The following is a 15,000-nucleotide window of genomic DNA, read 5'->3' as shown; positions in this document are numbered from 1 at the left end:
CGATCTGTGCAAGCCTAACCTTGACAGTGTGGAATTAACCCTTAACAGTGAAAACAGGGTGTTTTCTTCTAACAGTTTACATTGACATCTCTCCCCATAGGAATACATTGCCTGCTGCACTAAATTCAACCTGATGCCTATGTGGGTTATGATTGCCATCTCAAGCTGTCTTCAATGACAATCCATCAGGCCACTATGAGGATTACCTGTGTTGAGTTTAAGCTTCCTAGAGCAACCGGAAGTGGTTAAATTACCCTAAAAGTGGTTTTGATATACCCAACCTGCAGTTTGTATAAACACTGAGTTCAACCCTCTGTAAATCAGTCAGTTCTTAACGTGAAGACTTGAAACTCAGGATTCTGTAAAAGCCTACCCCAATGAGGATATGTGTTTATTTTCAGCTTCCTGTGACAACCGGAAGTGCCTTGAATTGGGGTCATAGGGGCTGTTTCAAAGGGTTAAAAAGGTCACATCTTTCTAAAATGTCATGTGTGTGATTAGGCAACCCTCATGAACCGGTACATATTATAAAAACAGATTTTTATCCGTTTTTTTTGGCTCTTTTTGGAGGACTTACAAGTTCCACCTAGGTAGTGCTATGTATCCATGTATAGTCTGAATTTAATATATTTCCAGATTATGGTTGGGGGCCATATACAGAGCCACATATGTGAAGAGCAGCTGTCTCTGACGTTTTTGGGGAACGATATTGACATCCAGAAAGGTCTTAGCACAAGGCCCAAAACGAAGCCTGACCTAAATGTGAGGTGCTTTTGGGTGACAGCGGCAGAACCGTTGAGGCTAGAAGCACAATTCAATCACAGGAACCTTCCCAAGGTCCTCCCGATCTGTGCAAGCCTAACCTTGACAGTGTGGAATTAACCCTTAACAGTGAAAACAGGGTGTTTTCTTCTAACAGTTTACATTGACATCTCTCCCCATAGGAATACATTGCCTGCTGCACTAAATTCAACCTGATGCCTATGTGGGTTATGATTGCCATCTCAAGCTGTCTTCAATGACAATCCATCAGGCCACTATGAGGATTACCTGTGTTGAGTTTAAGCTTCCTAGAGCAACCGGAAGTGGTTAAATTACCCTAAAAGTGGTTTTGATATACCCAACCTGCAGTTTGTATAAACACTGAGTTCAACCCTCTGTAAATCAGTCAGTTCTTAACGTGAAGACTTGAAACTCAGGATTCTGTAAAAGCCTACCCCAATGAGGATATGTGTTTATTTTCAGCTTCCTGTGACAACCGGAAGTGCCTTGAATTGGGGTCATAGGGGCTGTTTCAAAGGGTTAAAAAGGTCACATCTTTCTAAAATGTCATGTGTGTGATTAGGCAACCCTCATGAACCGGTACATATTATAAAAACAGATTTTTATCCGTTTTTTTTGGCTCTTTTTGGAGGACTTACAAGTTCCACCTAGGTAGTGCTATGTATCCATGTATAGTCTGAATTTAATATATTTCCAGATTATGGTTGGGGGCCATATACAGAGCCACATATGTGAAGAGCAGCTGTCTCTGACGTTTTTGGGGAACGATATTGACATCCAGAAAGGTCTTAGCACAAGGCCCAAAACGAAGCCTGACCTAAATGTGAGGTGCTTTTGGGTGACAGCGGCAGAACCGTTGAGGCTAGAAGCACAATTCAATCACAGGAACCTTCCCAAGGTCCTCCCGATCTGTGCAAGCCTAACCTTGACAGTGTGGAATTAACCCTTAACAGTGAAAACAGGGTGTTTTCTTCTAACAGTTTACATTGACATCTCTCCCCATAGGAATACATTGCCTGCTGCACTAAATTCAACCTGATGCCTATGTGGGTTATGATTGCCATCTCAAGCTGTCTTCAATGACAATCCATCAGGCCACTATGAGGATTACCTGTGTTGAGTTTAAGCTTCCTAGAGCAACCGGAAGTGGTTAAATTACCCTAAAAGTGGTTTTGATATACCCAACCTGCAGTTTGTATAAACACTGAGTTCAACCCTCTGTAAATCAGTCAGTTCTTAACGTGAAGACTTGAAACTCAGGATTCTGTAAAAGCCTACCCCAATGAGGATATGTGTTTATTTTCAGCTTCCTGTGACAACCGGAAGTGCCTTGAATTGGGGTCATAGGGGCTGTTTCAAAGGGTTAAAAAGGTCACATCTTTCTAAAATGTCATGTGTGTGATTAGGCAACCCTCATGAACCGGTACATATTATAAAAACAGATTTTTATCCGTTTTTTTTGGCTCTTTTTGGAGGACTTACAAGTTCCACCTAGGTAGTGCTATGTATCCATGTATAGTCTGAATTTAATATATTTCCAGATTATGGTTGGGGGCCATATACAGAGCCACATATGTGAAGAGCAGCTGTCTCTGACGTTTTTGGGGAACGATATTGACATCCAGAAAGGTCTTAGCACAAGGCCCAAAACGAAGCCTGACCTAAATGTGAGGTGCTTTTGGGTGACAGCGGCAGAACCGTTGAGGCTAGAAGCACAATTCAATCACAGGAACCTTCCCAAGGTCCTCCCGATCTGTGCAAGCCTAACCTTGACAGTGTGGAATTAACCCTTAACAGTGAAAACAGGGTGTTTTCTTCTAACAGTTTACATTGACATCTCTCCCCATAGGAATACATTGCCTGCTGCACTAAATTCAACCTGATGCCTATGTGGGTTATGATTGCCATCTCAAGCTGTCTTCAATGACAATCCATCAGGCCACTATGAGGATTACCTGTGTTGAGTTTAAGCTTCCTAGAGCAACCGGAAGTGGTTAAATTACCCTAAAAGTGGTTTTGATATACCCAACCTGCAGTTTGTATAAACACTGAGTTCAACCCTCTGTAAATCAGTCAGTTCTTAACGTGAAGACTTGAAACTCAGGATTCTGTAAAAGCCTACCCCAATGAGGATATGTGTTTATTTTCAGCTTCCTGTGACAACCGGAAGTGCCTTGAATTGGGGTCATAGGGGCTGTTTCAAAGGGTTAAAAAGGTCACATCTTTCTAAAATGTCATGTGTGTGATTAGGCAACCCTCATGAACCAGTACATATTATAAAAACAGATTTTTATCCGTTTTTTTTGGCTCTTTTTGGAGGACTTACAAGTTCCACCTAGGTAGTGCTATGTATCCATGTATAGTCTGAATTTAATATATTTCCAGATTATGGTTGGGGGCCATATACAGAGCCACATATGTGAAGAGCAGCTGTCTCTGACGTTTTTGGGGAACGATATTGACATCCAGAAAGGTCTTAGCACAAGGCCCAAAACGAAGCCTGACCTAAATGTGAGGTGCTTTTGGGTGACAGCGGCAGAACCGTTGAGGCTAGAAGCACAATTCAATCACAGGAACCTTCCCAAGGTCCTCCCGATCTGTGCAAGCCTAACCTTGACAGTGTGGAATTAACCCTTAACAGTGAAAACAGGGTGTTTTCTTCTAACAGTTTACATTGACATCTCTCCCCATAGGAATACATTGCCTGCTGCACTAAATTCAACCTGATGCCTATGTGGGTTATGATTGCCATCTCAAGCTGTCTTCAATGACAATCCATCAGGCCACTATGAGGATTACCTGTGTTGAGTTTAAGCTTCCTAGAGCAACCGGAAGTGGTTAAATTACCCTAAAAGTGGTTTTGATATACCCAACCTGCAGTTTGTATAAACACTGAGTTCAACCCTCTGTAAATCAGTCAGTTCTTAACGTGAAGACTTGAAACTCAGGATTCTGTAAAAGCCTACCCCAATGAGGATATGTGTTTATTTTCAGCTTCCTGTGACAACCGGAAGTGCCTTGAATTGGGGTCATAGGGGCTGTTTCAAAGGGTTAAAAAGGTCACATCTTTCTAAAATGTCATGTGTGTGATTAGGCAACCCTCATGAACCGGTACATATTATAAAAACAGATTTTTATCCGGTTTGTTTGGCCCTTTTTGGAACGTTTACAAATTCTATCTAATTAAGGGTATTCTTACATTTCTAGTCTTCAAAGCTATTGAGGGGATTTGTCTTGGGGGTCATAGCTTAAACAAGTCTATGGCAATGAGGGGAGATGCGTATGTGAGTCTCGAGCTAATCAGACCATTGATATAAGAAGGCTTGCTCCTGGACACTTGTAGCTTAACTGGGTGGCACAACGTGGCACTCCCGACATCATACTTAAATACTGAGCCAATAGCAGCATCTATATATTAGAAATGGCCTTAGGCCCTATAAAGTTCATAAACGAGATGGGCGTGGCCACCCTACCTTCATACTTGAGTCTTTAGCCAACCGCAAAATATATATACAGTACCAGTCAAATGTTTGGACACACATACTCATACTCACACATACTCATATTTTCTACATTGTAGAATAATATTGTAGATATCAAAACTATGAAATAACACATATGGAATCACGTAGAAACCAAAAAAGTGTTAAACAAATAAAAATATATTTGAGATTTGAGATTGTTTTAAGTAAACACCCTTTGCCTTGATGACAACTTCGCACACTCTTGGCACTCTCTCAGACAGCTTCATAAGGTAGTCACCTGGAATGCATTTCAATTAACAGGTGTGCCTTGTTAAAAGTACATTTGTGGAATTTCTTTCTTTCTTAATGCGTTTGAGCCAATCAGTTGTGTTGTGACAAGGTAGGGGTGGTATACAGAAGATAGCTCTATTTGGTAAATTACCAAGTCCCTATTATGGCAAGAACAGCGCAAGTAAGCAAACAGAGACAACAGTCCATCATTACTTTAAGGCATGAAGGTCAGTCAATGAGGAAAATGTCAATAACTTTTTTAAAGTTTCTTCAAGTGCAGTGGCAAAAACCATCAAGCGCCCAAATTAAACTGGCTCTCATGAGGACCGCCACAGGAAAGGAAGAACCAGAGTTACCTCTGCTGCAGAGGATGAGTTCATTAGAGTTACCAGCCTCAGATTGCAGCCCAAATAAATGCTTCACAGAGTTCAAATAACATCAACTGTTCAGAGGAGAATGCATGAATCAGGCCTTCATGGTCGAATTGCTGCAAAGAAACCACTACTAAAGGACACCAAAAATAAGAAGAGACTTGTTTGGCCCAAGAAACTCTAGCAATGGACATTAGACCGGTGGAATTCTGTCCTTTGGTCTGATGAGTCCAAATTTGAAATGTTTGGATCCAACTGTGTCTTTGTGAGAAGCAGAGTAGGTGAACGGATTATCTATGCATGTGTGGTTCCCACCGTGAAGCATGGAGGAGGAGGTGTGGTGGTGCTTTGCTGGTGACACTGTCAGAGATTTATTTAGAATTCAAGGCACACTTAACCAGCATGGCTACCACAGCATTCTGCAGCGATACACCATCCCATCTTGTCTGCGCTTAGTGGGGATATCATTTATTTTTCAAAAGGACAATGACCCAAAACTCACCTCCAGGCTGTGTAAGGGCTATTTGACCAAGGAGAGTGATGGAGTGCTGCATCAGATGACCTGGCCTCCACAATCACCCAACCTCAACCCAATTGAGATGGTTTGGGATGAGTTGGACCGCAGAGTGAAGGAAAAGCAACCAACAAGTACTCAGCATATGTGAGAACTCCTTCAAGACTGCTGGAAAAGCATTCCAGGTGAAGCTGGGTGAGAGAATGCCAAGAGTGTGCAAAGCTGTCATCAAGGCAAAGGGTTTGAATAATCTCAAATATATTTTGAGTTGTTTAACACTTTTTTGGTTACAACATGATTCCATATGTATTATTCTCAGTTTTGATGTTTTCACTATTATTCTACAATGTAGAAAATAGTAAAAATAAAGAAAAACCCTTAAATGAGTTTGTGTGTCCAAACTTTTGACTGTTACTGTATATTAGAGTTGGCTTTAGGCACTTAAAGTCACAGATCTAGGATCAGTTGACCTCCACATAATGTTAACATGAGCCACTAATATCTTACTTCAGTATTGTCTATAGCAGTTTCTTCATTAAGACTTATATTTGGCCTTAATGTACACTGCTCAAAAAAATAAAGGGAACAATTAAACAACACAATGTAACTCCAAGTCAATCACACTTCTGTGAAATCAAACTGTCCACTTAGGAAGCAACACTGATTGACAATAAATTTCACATGCTGTTGTGCAAATGGAATAGACAACAGGTGGAAATTATAGGCAATTAGCAAGACACCCCCAATAAAGGAGTGGTTCTGCTGGTGGTGACCACAGACCACTTCTCATTTCCTATGCTTCCTGGGTGATGTTTTGTTCACTTTTGAATGCTGGCGGTGCTTTCACTCTAGTGGTAGCATGAGACGGAGTCTACAACCCACACAAGTGGCTCAGGTAGTGCAGCTCATCCAGGATGGCACATCAATGCGAGCTGTGGCAAGGAGGTTTGCTGTGTCTGTCAGCGTAGTGTCCAGAGCATGGAGGCGCTACCAGGAGACAGGCCAGTACATCAGGACAGGAGACGTGGAGGAGGCCGTAGGAGGGCAACAACCCAGCAGCAGGACCGCTACCTCCGCCTTTGTGCAAGGAGGAGTAGGAGGAGCACTGCCAGAGCCCTGCAAAATGACCTCCAGCAGGCCACAAATGTGCATGTGTCTGCTCAAACGGTCAGAAACAGACTCCATGAGGGTGGTATGAGGGCCCGACGTCCACAGGTGGGGGTTGTGCTTACAGCCCAACACCGTGCAGGACGTTTGGCATTTGCCAGAGAACACCAAGATTGGCAAATTTGCCACTGGCGCCCTGTGCTCTTCACAGATGAAAGCAGGTTCACACTGAGCACATGTGACAGACGTGACAGAGTCTGGAGACGCTGTGGAGAACCTTCTGCTGCCTGCAACATCCTCCAGCATGACCGGTTTGGCGGTGGGTCAGTCGGTGTGGGGTGGCATTTCTTTGGGGACAGCCCTCCATGTGCTCGCCAGAGGTAGCCTGACTGCCATTAGATGCCGAGATGAGATCCTCAGACCCCTTGTGAGACCATATGCTGGTGCTGTTGGCCCTGGGTTCCTCCTAATGCAAGACAATGCTAGACCTCATGTGGCTGGAGTGTGTCAGCAGTTCCTGCAAGAGGAAGGCATTGATGCTATGGACTGGCCCGCCCGTTCCCCAGACCTGAATCCAATTGAGCACATCTGGGACATCATGTCTCGCTCCATCCACCAACGCCACGTTGCACCACAGACTGTCCAGGAGTTGGCGGATGCTTTAGTCCAGGTCTGGGTGGAGATCCCTCAGGAGACCATCCGCCACCTCATCAGGAGCATGCCCAGGCGTTGTAGGGAGGTCATACAGGCACGTGGAGGCCACACACACTACTGAGCCTCATTTTGACTTGTTTTAAGGACATTACATCAAAGTTGGATCAGCCTGTATTGTGGTTTTCCACTTTAATTTTGAGTGTGACTCCAAATCCAGACCTCCATGGGTTGATAAATTTGATTTCCATTGACCATTTTTGTGTGATTTTGTTGTCAGCACATTCAACTATGTAAAGAAAAAAGTATTTAATAAGAATATTTCATTCATTCAGATCTAGGATGTGTTATTTTAGTGTTCCCTTTATTTTTTTGAGCAGTGTATATGACTTTGTGGTTGTGGGAGGGGGGGATTTCAACTGCTGGCTGGAATTCTCACTCAACTGTACCACTAATATGAACCTGTTCTACAGACTCTTGTAGATTACTATGCACTGAAAAACAGTTAATATGTTACAAATCAAAGCTTAACATTGAAATTTGTGATTTCAAATGATTAAGTTAAATTCAGATAGGCATGTTATGTGCTCTCTAACACAAACATAAAATGTGTTGTTGCTGTAGACCTTTTAACAGATCTAGGAGCAGTTGACCACAGAATGTTAACATTAGCCACTAATATCTGACTTCAGTACTGTCTATAGCTGTTTGTTCATTAATACTTATATGTGGCCTTAATATACAGCATTTGACCTGGTAAAGGAGAGGGGGATGGGAGCAGAGAAGGGGGTGGGAGGCTGCTCAATGATTGGCTGTAGTGTAGGGCGTGTCATACAATGTATCAAAATTTCAACTGCTGGCTGGAATTCTCACTCAACTGTACCACTAATATGAACCTGTTCTACAGACTCTTGTAGACTACTATGCACTGAAAAACAGTTAATATGTTACAAATCAAAGCTTAACATTGAAATATGGGATTTCAAATGATTAAGTTAAATTCAGATAGGCATGTTATGTGCTCTCTAACACAAACATAAAATGTGTTGTTGCTGTAGACCTTTTAACAGATCTAGTTGACCTCCACAGAATGTGCACATTAGCCACTAATATCTGACTTCAGTATAGTTTATAGAGGTGTATCTGTCTGTCTGTGTCTTTCAGTTTCTATTTAGACTACATCAAATATGAAGAAGCTGTGCAGCCACACCATGTTCAACATGTTACCTAATTAGCTAGCTGACAATCTGGTTGACCTGTAGCATATAAACATTTGTTGGCACAGAAAGAAAGGGGATATGAAAAATGATTGATCAAATTCCTCCTGACACTATCTGACTGGGTTAATAACTTAATATTAAGTTAATATGGACCCATTGTCTTAGACTTGAACTCTTGGACCAAACAGTGGGACTCTGATTTCAGCCATAGGGACTTGTGACTCGACTCCTGACTCCAACATTGGTGACTTTGACTCAACTCAGAGTAGCCATAGGGTCTTGTGAATTGACTCGGACTTATGCTTTTGTGACTCAACTACAACACTGCTGCCATTACATGGCTACTACTACTGCTTCAACTACCAATTCTAGCAAGTTGTACCCCAGGTTGGGTACACTTTTCTGCTGCTCCCTCAAAAACATTAAGCAGACATTTTGATTATACCTCCCTCCCCATAACTCTCTGTTGGGGTGAAGCTTTCAACAAATATACGCAGCAAGAGGATTACAACAGCTAACACAGGAAGCTGAAATCCTGGGGTCTGCCTTATGTTCCCTCAGTTCTACCCCAGTTTTAAAATGTGCTTTTCATCCATGACCAGGCCATGTTTCGGCCATTTTGCGCGCTAGGCAAGTCTGCAATAGACCTTCTACCCGGAAAAGAAATAGGCCTATAGTGTACAATGTTGGCCTATAATGTCCTTTTATAACTAGGCCTAACATTTGATAGCCTAAAACATGCAGTTGCATTGGCTTTATTAACCCAGTCCGGATTCCTGACAAAGGCTTATAGGGACTTGTCCTTTAAGATATGAACATCAGCTACCCATCAGCTACCCAATGTTATTATGAGTTTTCTTGAGGCTTTTTGCAAAGAGATCAATGCTGATGTAAAGGCCTACGTCTTCACAGCAGTACAAACCTGAAATCACGTATTATCATGACATTTTATTCCACATTGTGAAACCAGGGATCTAGTGGAAGATAAATGCAAATATGATTAAAAAAAGGCCTGTTATAAGAGAGAAAGAGAGATTGCGGGAGTAGCTGAGTGCCTATAGTGAGAGATGGCTGTTAATATCAGTAGGCTGTTTGAGTGGTCTGTGGGCAGGTAATTAATCTGATTGCTGATGGGTTAGGTTGCTAGATCGAATATTAACCTGCCATAAGCTACTTTTGTGTCAGCAAGTCTCCCCAGTTAAAAATGTACATATCCACCACTCCATCTCTCATGTACAGACCATTCAAGTAGCTGCACTTAACACCTCACTGATACTGATTGTGTAAGCTACAAACCCAAATTGTCTAAGGAAATGTGGCTAACAGTAATAACATTGCAGACATATTCAGAAATCTGGGCTGATGGAATCATTGTTATGCATATCTACTGGCCATAATTTCCGCTTGAGACCCTGCCCCTCCCCCACTGCAAAGTGCACAAAAGTACCAAACTATCAAAGGTTTTATAGGTCAACAGTCCCCCCCCCCTCCCCCTGACCTTTGTATATTATTTATATATACTTGTGTTCCCAAATGTACTTCCTGTATTGATTTGTTGTCAATAAAAATATAATAATAATAAAAGATACAGAGTTCCCCCTCCCCCATGTTGCAGCATAAATCTCTGCCCAAGGTTGCCATGTACACTATTTTGTGGTTTATTGATGTACTTTTAAAACTTTGCGGCAGGTGAAAGATTTTGGTCGCTAGGTGGAAGTTGTTATACTACTTCTATATTGCAACGTTACCAACATGGCATTTTTTAAAAATCATTATTTTCCCTGTATTCTGCTAAAATTGTGCTAGTGAAGGTGGGTTTTGAAGTCTGGTTTGTGCAGACTCCTAGAAATTTGAAGTTGACCTGGCAAGCCTGTCCCTGCCTGAGCGTGATCACCACTGAAGTAGCTGTGCAGCACGTGTTTTAAGGAAGAGGAGGATGGTTGCAGATGTTTGCATTCATGCAAGAAGGTAAGCTATTAACTAAACTGTTAACCAATATTTTAGCTAAAATTGTATTTGGTGTATTGACAAGCAATGCATGTTCTCGTTGTCTTTATTTTTAATGAATTAATGTCAGTCATGTATGTCTTTCGGTGGAATCCAACATGCATTGATGATGTCTGAAAGCCGCATTGTGTCAGATATACTGCGTCATGACAGATTGAAATTGGCAGGTTTATCCAAACAATTCATTAATGTGCAATTGTTACTTTGCATGTTTCTACCTTATAGGTATTTGTGGCTTGCTAACGGTTAGCATGCTACCCATGCTAGTTAAAAAAAAAAGAAGGTAGCTATGGTTGCAAGCTAGCTAATAAGTTTAGCATAATTGGTAAACGTGTCTTTGATTCAGAATACATGATTGTGGTTAACAATGTTGCATGTATTGGAAGATAATATTGCTATAGTGTAACAAGCTAGCAAGAAAAGCCAGTTCCTTTTCATCATTTTTGTCAAGTTATAAGCCTGTATGTGTGTTAAAATATTTAAACCCCCTCATTAAATTCATGTATTGAAGTTGCGCCCGTTTTTTATAGCACTTTCTTACCCAAATACCGTTTTTTACATTGAAATAATTCAGATGAAAATAAGAAATATGTTAAACTAATTAAGAAATAAGTGACCAGATTTTTTTTATTGAAAACCATGGACATTATTTTGGGTGGGGGGAGGGGCGTGGTGCGGTTCCTCGTTCTTCTTTTTTTTGCACATAAAAGAGTGAAACACCACAACAAGAATAAGGGTTGTGGAAAGTGTCAATTTTGGTAGGACTGTGACAATTCACTGTCTTGAAAAATACATACATACAATACATACATATATTGGCAGATTCTTTAACCAAATCCCTATTTCTTACACACATTTTTTAAGATCGAAAACATAATGGAAGATAAGAGTCCAGGAACCTACAAAGTAACCAATGCGGTATGTTTTCTGATTTGCCTAGTATTTAGAGTACGCTTGCCTTGCTTTAGCCAAACCACTCATACTGATTCTCTTTTAGTCCATCCATAAAAGAACATTCAGCTTTAGTTGCATGCAGGAACTTGCATAATGTGCTTATTTTATGCTTATACTTGCTTTTTTACCTTGAAAGTAGTTTTAAAAAACAGAAATGGTAATAGATGTTTGTTGGACCTCTTAGTCAATGATAACAGTCATTGGTGTCCCCCAGCCCATCCCCTGTTGTGTGCCGAGCAATCTTGTCATTCTATTAAGTCTCAACTATTCTTTTTGTCTTCCTTTACAAAGGCACTGCAGAGGCTAAGAAGGCGCATGTAAAATCTAAAGAAGCATAGTTCAACTTCAACCAGATTTGAAAAGGAAAAGAAAAGATAAATCCCGAAGCGCAGGTTTGTCAGTTGTTTAGAATGAGGATACTGGGGATGGTTGAATCGTTATCATATCCTATTGCCTAATTTGCACATGACTATCATTTTATTGTATCCTTAGATGTCAGACACCGAGGCTGCCAGTACCTCTGAGGCGGACAGTACTTCTGGGTCGATAGTCAATGTGTTGGATGATGCACCACCGTTGATCAGAACAGACAGTATATACGTAAGTTAAAGTGTCATTCAACACCAGCTTACAGTATGTAAGTTCTTGTGAATCAGCTTTGTAAATCAAAGATGGGCAAGTCTGCACTTTCATCCCATATTCATAGTATTATGACATAAACAAGTAGAGGAGCACAGTCGTAACTAATCAAAATGTGCCGGTGTCCAAATACTTTGTCATCTGTCTAGTTATCCAATATAATTTTTTTCTTCAATACAGTTGACCAAAGCTATGCTTGGATACAAGACTGATGACTCAATAACCAGCATTGGCAACAGTGTAGATGGTTATGTCCCAGGATCATCAGAGAAGGGCAATTTTTATGAAGAAAATCTGACAGGTATGTCTATACTTTACATACTAATGGACCTATTCTTAATTACAATGTCCTGTTTGAAAATGACATGTTTTCCACTGATGTTTTCCAGGAGAGATGTCAGTGATTCGGGCCAAAAAGTCAATGACCAAGGGATTGGGGCAAAAGAGAGACTCACACGGTAAGCATGTTTCCTGCTGCCTTCAGTCAGTGCAAGTCTGATGGCCTTGAGATAGAAGCTGTTTTTCAGTCCCAGCTTTGATGCACCTGTACTGACCTCGCCTTCTGGATGATAGTGGGGTGAACAGGCAGTGGCTCGGGTGGTTGTTGTCCTTGATTGTCTTTTTGGCCTTTCTGTGACATCGGGTGGTGTAGTTGTCCATGAGGGCAGGTAGTTTGCCCCCGGTGATGCGTTGTGCAGACCTCACTACCCTCAGGAGTGCCTTACGGTGTGGGCGGAACAGTTGCCGTACCATGCGGTGATACAGCCCGACAAGATGCTCTCGATTGTGCATCTGTAAAAGTTTGTGAGTGTTTTTGGTAACAAGCCAAATTTCTTCAGCCTCCTGAGGTTGTTTTGTTGATGTTGAGTGTGAGGTTATTTTCCTGACACCACACTCCGAGGGCCGTCACCTCCTCCCTGTAGGCCGTCTCGTTGTTGTTGGTAATCAAGCCTACCACTGTAGTGTCGTCTGCAAACTTGACGATTGAGTTGGAGGAGTGCATGGCCACGCAGTCGTGGGTGAACAGGGAGTACAGGAGAGAGCTGAGAACGGCCCCAGTGTTGAGGATCAGCGGGGTGGAGATGTTTATACCTACCCTCACCACCTGGGGGCGGCCCGTCAGGAAGTCGAGGTCCCAGTTGCACAGGGCGGTGGGTCTCGAGCTTAATGACGAGTTTGGAGGGTACTATGGTGTTAAATGCTGAGCTGTAATCGATGAACAACATTCTTACATAGGTATTCCTCTTGTCCAGATGGGTTAGGGCAGTGTGATTGCGATTGCGTTGTCTGTGGACCTATTGGTGCGGTAAGCAAATTCGAGTGGGTCTAGGTGTCAGGTAGGGTGGAGGTGATATGATCCTTGACTAGTCTCTCAAAGCACTTCATGATGACGGAGGTGAGTGCTACTGGGTGCTAGTCATTTAGCTCAGTTACCTTAGCTTTCTTGGGAACATGAACAATGGTGTCCTTCTTGAAGCATGTGGGCACAGCAGGCTGGGATAAGGATTGATTGAATATGTCTGTAAACACACCAGCCAGCTGGTCTGCGCATGCTCTGAGGGCGCGGCTAGGAATGCCGTCTGGGCCAGCAGCCTTGTGAGTGTTAACACGTTTAAATGTTTTACTCACGTTGGCTGCAGTGAAGGAGAGCCCGCATGTTTTGGTAGCGGGCCGTGTCAGTGGTACTGTATTGTCCTCAAAGCAAGCAAAGAAGTTGTTTAGTTTGTCTGGGAGCAAGACATCGGTGTCCGCAACGGGGCTGGTTTTCTTTTTGTAATCCGTGATTGACTGTAGACCCTGCCACATACGTCTTGTGTCTGAGCCGTTGAATTGCGATTCTACTTTGTCTCTATACTGACGCTTAGCTTGTTTGATTGCCTTGCCTAGGGAATAGCTACATTGTTTGTGTTCGGTCATGTTTCCGGTCGCCTTGCCATGATTAAAAGCAGTGGTTCGCCCTTTCAAGTTTTGCGCGAATGCTGCCATCAATCCACGGTTTCTGGTTGGGGAAGGTTTTAATAGTCACCGTGGGTACAACATCACTGATGCACTTTCAAATAAACTCGATCCCAGTCCACGTGACCGAAGCAATCTTGAAACGTGGAATCAGATTGGTCGGACCAGCGTTGAACAGACCTGAGCACAGGCGTTTCCTGTTTTAGTTTCTGTCTATAGGCTGGGAGCAACAAAATGGAGTCGTGGTCAGATTTGCGAAAGGAGGGCGAGGGAGGGCTTTGTATACGTCGCAGAAGTTAGAGTAGCAATGAACCAGAATCATGCCTGCCCGGGTCACGCATTCCATATGCTGATAAAATTTAGGGAGCTTGTTTTCAGATTAGCCTCGCTAAAATCCCCATCTACAATAAAAGCAGCCTCAGGATATGTGGTTTCCATTTTACATAGAGTCCAATGAAGTTCTTTCAGGGCCGTTGAGGTATCTTCTTGGGGGGGATATACACGGCTGTGATTATAATCGAAGAGATTTCTCTAGGTAGATAATGCGGCCGGCATTTGTGAGGATTTCTAGGTCAGGTGAGTAAAAGGACTTGAGTTTCCTGTATGTTGTTATGATCACACCCCGAATTGTTAATCATAAGGCATACACCCCCGCCCTTCTTCTTACCAGAGAGATGTTTGTTTCTGAGATTTGTGAAGAAACCGGGTGACTCTACGTACTCTGATAACGTATCCCAAGTGAGCCATGTTTCCGTGAAATAGAGAATGTTACTATCTCTGATGTCTCTCTGGAAGGCAACCCTTGCTCGAATTTCGTCTACCTTGATGTCAAGAGATTGGACATTGGCGAGTAGTATACTCGTGAGATGTGGGCGATGTGCCCGTCTACAGAGCCTGACCAGAAGACCGCGCCATCTGCCATCTGTGGCGCCGTTGTTTTGGGTCACCTACAGGGATCTGATGCATTGCCCTGGGTGGTAGTCGAAACAGAGCATCCGCTTTGGGAAAGTCATATTCCTGGACTTAATGTTGGTAGTTGACGT

General features: G+C 42.5%; 1 protein-coding gene and 1 long non-coding RNA gene across 6 annotated transcripts in view; both read left to right on the top strand.

Annotated features, from left to right (window-relative positions):
- The window catches only part of LOC129858691 (serine/threonine-protein phosphatase 2A 55 kDa regulatory subunit B beta isoform-like), a 99,607-nt gene that overhangs the window by 64,751 nt on the left and 19,856 nt on the right, over positions 1–15,000 (top strand). The gene's annotated exons all lie outside the window — the stretch shown is intronic.
- LOC129858714 (uncharacterized) lies at positions 10,231–12,477 on the top strand. 4 transcript variants are annotated; one of them, XR_008760066.1, is made up of 6 exons: positions 10,243–10,369; positions 11,273–11,326; positions 11,654–11,754; positions 11,855–11,962; positions 12,182–12,302; positions 12,391–12,473. It is a non-coding gene; the product is annotated as an uncharacterized LOC129858714 (long non-coding RNA). The 4 variants fall into 4 exon arrangements; XR_008760065.1 differs by having other exon boundaries at positions 10,231–10,369; positions 11,273–11,754; positions 12,391–12,477; XR_008760064.1 differs by having other exon boundaries at positions 10,245–11,326; positions 12,391–12,472.

The sequence above is a fragment of the Salvelinus fontinalis genome, chromosome 6 (genome assembly GCF_029448725.1).
Source record: "Salvelinus fontinalis isolate EN_2023a chromosome 6, ASM2944872v1, whole genome shotgun sequence".
NCBI classification, from domain to species: Eukaryota; Metazoa; Chordata; class Actinopteri; order Salmoniformes; family Salmonidae; genus Salvelinus; species Salvelinus fontinalis.
This window is presented reverse-complemented; position numbering and strand designations above follow the sequence as displayed.